Genomic DNA, 7,334 nt, shown 5'->3' with positions numbered 1-7,334 from the left:
TTTTCTTTAGATAAAATTGTTCTTTTAATTCGCGTGTACAAGTTTTATATTTTTCAATCAGGGATAAAGAATCCTCGCAAAAGTTTGTGAAATGATAAAATAGAAAAGAAAGGTTGAACCACACTTTTTATATATTGTTTCCGTGTTTTGAGAAGCCCGAAAATATGTAAATTTCATTGATATTGCTTCAGCCACCAAGCCCACGAGTAGACAAGATATTTTGTATAACGAAGCACCGTGAATCTTTTGATAATTTTTTGAAATTTGTGACTGAAAGCTTAATTGTGAACATAAATATTTATATTAGTTGTGAGGATATTTGCTGGTCGAAGAGATATTGTATGTTTTGTGAACTTCTTGACTTATTTCTCATTTCTTCTTTTTGTTATTCTATTCATTCTAATTGTAGCTCTGAAATTATAAACTTCTATTTTTCAATAAATTAAAGTGTTAAAATACATCAGCTTCCACGTTAAGCTGGAGTTTTATTAATCAAACGAATAAAAAGCTCATGAAGGACTTGATGTCATTGAAAATTTCTCAAAAACTTCACAATAACTGCAGCGATTTCTTTGCATTGACCATTTAGTTGTTTTGACAAGAATATTCCCAATTGTTCCTATTGCTTTATATTTTGCAACGTCTACACGTCTCATGTTGAACGTCGAACTTCTCATATATCTGCTAATTGTTCATTCCAAATTTCAGTGAGAAGTTCGTAATTTCTTTATTTTCAAAACCTAACCTAACCTAAACCATTTCTCAACATACTCCTGTGCTTTTGTGGAGTTTTCTGTTGTCATGTTCGTGCGATGATTTTCGATAACTTTCAACGTGAATTAAACGAACAGCAGTAAGCCGATCACCTCGTTCAAAATCGGCTGATGTGCAAGATCGTCATGTGATATACTATGACATTGAGGCATACTTTCATTCGCCTACATTCAATATTGCATGAACATTACACTGTTCAAAGCAATCGTGGTGCAAAAAAATGATAAAATAATTCTTTAGTGGAAGCTTATTACATTGAAAATGGTTGCCAAAGTAGAACTTTCTGATAGTATATAAGCAAAGAAACCACCGTAAACTTTAAAAAAATACTTTTGTTTATTTTGAATTTATACATCCCAAGAATCTTTCACGTATTTATCAAGGCCGTTGCTTGATGTTATGGATTCTATGATCGAAAGAATAGGTTTTTCCACCCATTCAAAGCACTTACTGCTAAGCCCGCTTGACATGATGCAAGACAACGTGCAATGCAATGCAAGACGCAATATTTCGCTTGCGCAGAGGAAGTTCAGCTCATTGTTTCATGCCACATTGCGCATTTGCAATATACTTTCGTAAAGATTTATTTTCATTGTCAAGCTAGGCGCAAAATATTAAATGAAATATGAGGTTAGGATTTTGATTAATACTCTTTTCGATCACACTCCAAAAGCAAAGTAGCGGAAAGTTATAATTATTGCTAATGATGCACTGACCATGTTTTTCTTGTTTACTTCACCTAGATTTGTTATTTTGGAAAAAATTGCACATTGCCTTGCACCATGTCAAGCTGTCTTTAAATACTATCAATTGCACTAGCAAGTGAATCACCTTCTCCCACATTGTTGCAGAAATCAAAAACTATTAAATCAAACCACACATCGACGGGAACTCAATACTTGATTAAGACATTATCTCAAAAATTATAGGCTTAGAATTTGGAGAGGGAATTAAAAACAACCTCCCTGCTGAACTAAAAGTATCAATGGCTCCAAAAAAGGAAATAATAGCTATAGACAGACTTATCCAAAATATACCCATATTATCTATTCAGAACTGTACTTTTCTTTGTTATAAAAGTTTCCCGCGCTATTAAAACTTCAAAATAAGGAATGAGTTTTTTTTTCACCCATCCTCCCATCCATTCAACAAGCATTATGCATACAGAATTTTCAGAAAGTGATAGTGAGACGTTGGTATGAAAATATTATTTGAAAGAAAAATTGATATGATCACATGCCTTTGCTGAAAGAAAAATATGGTGTCGATTTATTCTCAAAACTGAAATAACCATTTTAAACTTCTAGATGCAGGCCGACGTCAAAGTTTAACAGAGACGTTACGGAATATCAGAAAATACGTGGAAAACATGTTTTGATAAATATCGATCGACATCGTTATGTGTTTATTTTTAAAATATCATGATGCAAAAAGTATACGACTTTCAAAAATATCCACCAGCCTCGTCAATCCACTGAGATCGAAATTATAGTTCACTTTTTTTTGCATGGATTGACGAAAATAACAGCACCAATATTGTTTTGCAGTCTGTGGACGATGTGTGTACAGCAAGGATTCAAGATAACCTCTTAAAAAATTGTATGTAGCTGAATATGGTTACCGCGCTACTCTAAGAGGAATGAGCCGTTCGGGGAAGTGCCCCGTCAAGAGATTTATTGACCGTACCGTGTGAGCGTGGCATCCATCTATTGAAATCACACAAACCTACATCCTTTCCTTCAAGCTTAAACATTAAAAACTCATCCATTCTGCTGACATTCAAGAAAACCATTATTACCAATTTTAATACCAAGGATGTTTAATACATACAACGAATAAATATGTAACGATGTCAGGTTGTATCAATCATCATCCATTGCATTACGAGAATAGTTAATTTTCATTGGCTTCCATTATGAAACCTATTGTATTAAGGACACCACAATAAAATAGGATTTGATATTAAATTACTTGATGATGCTATGTTTTAGAAGAATTTGCTATTTACAAGGGATATGGTATCTTGGATATTCATATTCGGTTGAAAAACCAGTCACCAGTCGTACTTCGCTCCTGTTCACGCTGAGAACTTGATTGTTGATTGAGCAAAGGCCCATCTATGTGTGTTTTAAATTGTTTGATGCCAGGTGCTTCTATCTATCTCCCTATTCTGAGCCAACTATAAAAGAAGATTGGAATTGCAAAGTATCGTCTGACCACATTCCATTACAGTGAATACTTTGTCTTGGAAGACGTTTGGCTCTGTCCAAACTATTCATCCTAGAGGCATAAGCGTACCATGTGGCTGTATCATGCAGTATTGCGGGCCTGGTGTGTCTTGACTACTGATCTCTGTTATTATCAACAGTCACAGGCGGCATTTGCCCACTGTCCAATAAATTGATGAGGCATTTATCTAAAGCCTGCGTGTCAATATACGCATTTCCTGTTGCTACAGCGTGCAATTTGCTTATGATATATAACCTCATAACTCCGAAATGTATCATAAGGTCCAAATGTATAAGATTCTGTAGTAAGGATACTGAAGCGCTCAAAAATCTATTCTTGTATCAATCTTCTATATTGTTGAGAATCAGTTTTGACGTCATTAACAAAGCTATAGACTTTTTCCACAAGATTGAATCGGATGAATGTGAAGACCAACTAAATCGGAGCTGTATTAATTTTTCGAACATTGACGGCCCTTTCTTGGAACGCTCCGTAAAGACCTGCTCTGGTACCTAATTTATTAAGTAAGAGCTCTCCTACATTTCGGTAGTATCAAAGATGTATATAAGTATCCACCAATCACTTGCAAGAGACACATATTTCACTTTATTATTACTCTTAATCAATATTATTACTCTTAATCAACTAATTTCAAAATCACCATCACCATTAGTTAAAGTTTGCTATATAAAAATATATATATTCCCATTTAATTTTGCTTATCGTTATCAACCTTCTGAACCTTATGGATATTCAAGACATAAAGTTTATGATTCAAACCTTCTACTACCTCATCAACTTTGTAGATTTGCATTAGATTTAAAATTCGATTTGCGTTTTGTTTGAGTTATGAGATTATGTTTAAAACATAACGCTACGTTTATTCAGAAACTAATTGGTTAGGAAGATTTTGAATTAGATATGAAAATTCCTAGATATGGGTAAATTAATTTATAAGAAGTGGCGTATGTCACCCGTAAAGAGATTAATAAGATAAGATATTCTTCACGATCTAATAATTATTTTCTTGAAAATTTCTAATGAAAAGATAAATCGTCTTATGTGATGAAAATGTGTACTACTGAGCAATATAGGAATATGAATTTTCTTTTTCATACTGTACTGTAAAGTCGACTTTAAATTCTCCCAATCCCGTTTGTAATAATTAATAATATAATATGATAAACAAAGGAGCGTTTTTTCAGTAAAATTGCCAAATATGACATCTTTTATTATAATTTAGGACCGCTAGAAGAAGACTTCATGTTGCTGGACTGTCATGCAGAAAAATGGCTACAGGTCCCCCGCTGCAATACCTGCATCGGACTACAAGATTGACCTTTGCCAGAGATCACGTTTGTTGGAAAGATGATGACTGGAGCTGGGTATTGTTCTCAGATGACTCGCGTTTTTGCTTCACTGGGTCAAATGGACGTCGACGAGTGTGAAGAAGAGCTGGTCTTCATAGAAAATGGCTCACTAACCTCTTACAGATACATTACGGAGGTGCTAGAAGACCATATATATAAGGTGATCCAATCAAAAAAAGAAAGATCTGACAACAATCGTACAAGCCGTTTCCGAGATAATTGAGGCATTTCATACATAAAACTCACTCTTCTGTTTCAAAATTGATTTTTTCAATAATTTTTATATAGATAGAATTGACGTTTCGACTTTTCTTTAAGTCTTTGTCAAAATATCATAGATTTCTGCATAAAAAATGCTTGATGCGCTGCCCGGGCTTCCAGAGTGTTTGGGTCTGGTCCCGTAAACTCCTATTCCAGTTCCGTCTCTTATTTTTGATCCTTACGTATACAATTTAATGGCATTTCTGTTCATTTCTTGTATGGGTTTTTTTAAAGAGAGAAGAAATATCTGTTTATAAACTTGAATTTCAAATGATTTTTTCAATGTATAAAAATGTATAAGCAACCATATTAAATGAATTTTTTGTAAATAGTTCCCCTTAACCACTTGACACCTGAATCAAGTGTCTTGATAAATAGAATTGATTGATTGAAAGACTTATTGTGTGGTTTATTAAAAAATGGATAATACCAAGGCTACATCGAATCTTAGAACTTGCAGATGATCGAAATATTTTTCTACAACTCATATACTGTTATATAGTTCCTATATAATCAATGCTAGACGGCAACAAAATTATCTAAGCTTGTATACATTTGAAATTAGTTCACTACCAGTACAATGAAAACATCCTGAATACAATATGTTCCCGACAGCATAACTTAGATAGTTTGGATTATATTCCATCTTCGTACACCCAATAAATTCCTACCTGCGACTGTTACCTTCACAATATTATTACTAATATACTCGTAACGTAGGATTCACGCATTAGAATTAGTGTTGTGACCAACAGAATTTGTCTTATGTGTGGATTAACGAAATAGAGTTGGCGCCAATGTTTGACGACGTAAAATTAATGTAACTTCTATAAGAGAGGTGACTAGATCATTCAAAAATGTTCAGGACTTACAGATCATCAGAAACTAAAATTAATTCTATACTTAGCATCGTTCAAAATTTTGATTAATAAAATTGCGACAGTTTAGACATTGTTTGGAACTCCGAACATCTATAGCATCTTAGGGGAGTTATCTTTTCCCTTACCCTTCATACGGACTATCCTATTTTGATTGTTCTGATATTTCTTAATATTGTGGCATTTGATTTGGGCACTTATCATACCCTAGAAATTTGCTTCTTAGTCTGCAAGCACGTAAGTAATTTACAAACTAATTTGAATAATGATCAAGCGTAAGTAGTAAACAAATAAAAATTATTCATAATCTCAATTTCAAACAATAATAATAAAATTGGCAATGAAAATGAAAATAATAATAGCACGAATTAAATTTGAACAACATTGTATTACAACAATAACAAAATTGACAGAGTTACAGTAGTTGAATGCTAGCTATTAGATCTTGTTCAGATTTGACGATTGTTTCTTGCACAATTGGGTCCGCCCCGACCAATCCATTTTTCTCTAAGACGTCTGTTTAAGTAATTTCTTGCTGTTGCAGCAAAATAAGCAGATGCCCCATCGTGTTGAAACCACATATGTTGTCTAATATTTAACAGTACATTCTACAATAATTTAATTTGTGCTATTATTATTTTTATTTTCATTGTCAATTTTGTTATTATTGTAATACATTTTTGTTTGAAATTGAGATTATGAATATTTTTTATTTGTTTTGAACCACTTACGCTTAATCAATATTCGAAATTAAATGAATAATTAATTAATTTGTAAATTACTTACGTGCTTGCAGACATTTGTTTAGAGGCAAATTTCTACAACACCGTTCATTTTAGCTCAATAAAAGGTTAAAAAATTAAATGCGTTCTTGATTTATGGCAATTTTTTTATTTTAATTAAAAATTTTGAACACCCTATATCTCAGCAACTAGGCCCCGTAAGGGTTCGCGTTCCTATATCAAAATGAATCATTCATTGAGATCTCTCTGTGATAGAGCGTTGTCGGTCGAATATAGAAACACCCTGTATAAAGTATACTCATACTTAAATCTCATGATTATGGGTTAGAAAAGACAGTATGTATCATTCTTCTTTTTATTATGTTGCTCTTTACTGTTTCCATATTTAGTGTGGGTTGTAAATGCTTTTTCCAAGCTATTCTCTTATCTTATACACCTGCTGTGGCAGTGATATTAGTTCTCAGTTTTGGTTCCTATCGTCTACTTCAATATTTAACTTGTGTAACTGGTAAATATTGTTGTTAAATGATTTCTGAGATCATTTCTTTCATTTTTCCATAGGATACAAACATTGAATTCATTCCCTTAGTAGGTCAAATTCGAAAGTCATTTGTATCAGTTAGGAACCAGACCTTCATTATGTCTTTTATCTCAAACGTGTTTTACTCCGAACAAGTTAATTTCCTGAACATTTTCCATATTGTCCGATAGAAATCCAGCGATACAATTTTGACCTTTCATTATAATTAATAATGGTAGCTTTCTAGTTCAATACACACAAATAATGATAACGTCTCTGATTCTGACATATTTAACACGACCTGCGGAGTTTTTCTGACAACGCCATTTTCGAGATGCTAGTTTTTCTGTATTAAAATAAAGTATGTCTGTCTGATAATAATGGAAATGAATAGCAGATGGAAAATTCTGTTCATTAATAGCCACTCGGAGAAAACGACGCAGCGTCAGTTTCCCTTCACAGCACTACGGGAATTATACACTTCATTAAGGTTACCTCTTCTAATTTTTTCTAAGAATTTTTCATTATATTCAAGGTAATATTATTACGTTTTAAATTG

This window comes from Diorhabda sublineata, chromosome 10 (genome assembly GCF_026230105.1).
Source record: "Diorhabda sublineata isolate icDioSubl1.1 chromosome 10, icDioSubl1.1, whole genome shotgun sequence".
NCBI classification, from domain to species: domain Eukaryota; kingdom Metazoa; phylum Arthropoda; class Insecta; order Coleoptera; family Chrysomelidae; genus Diorhabda; species Diorhabda sublineata.
This window is presented reverse-complemented; position numbering follows the sequence as displayed.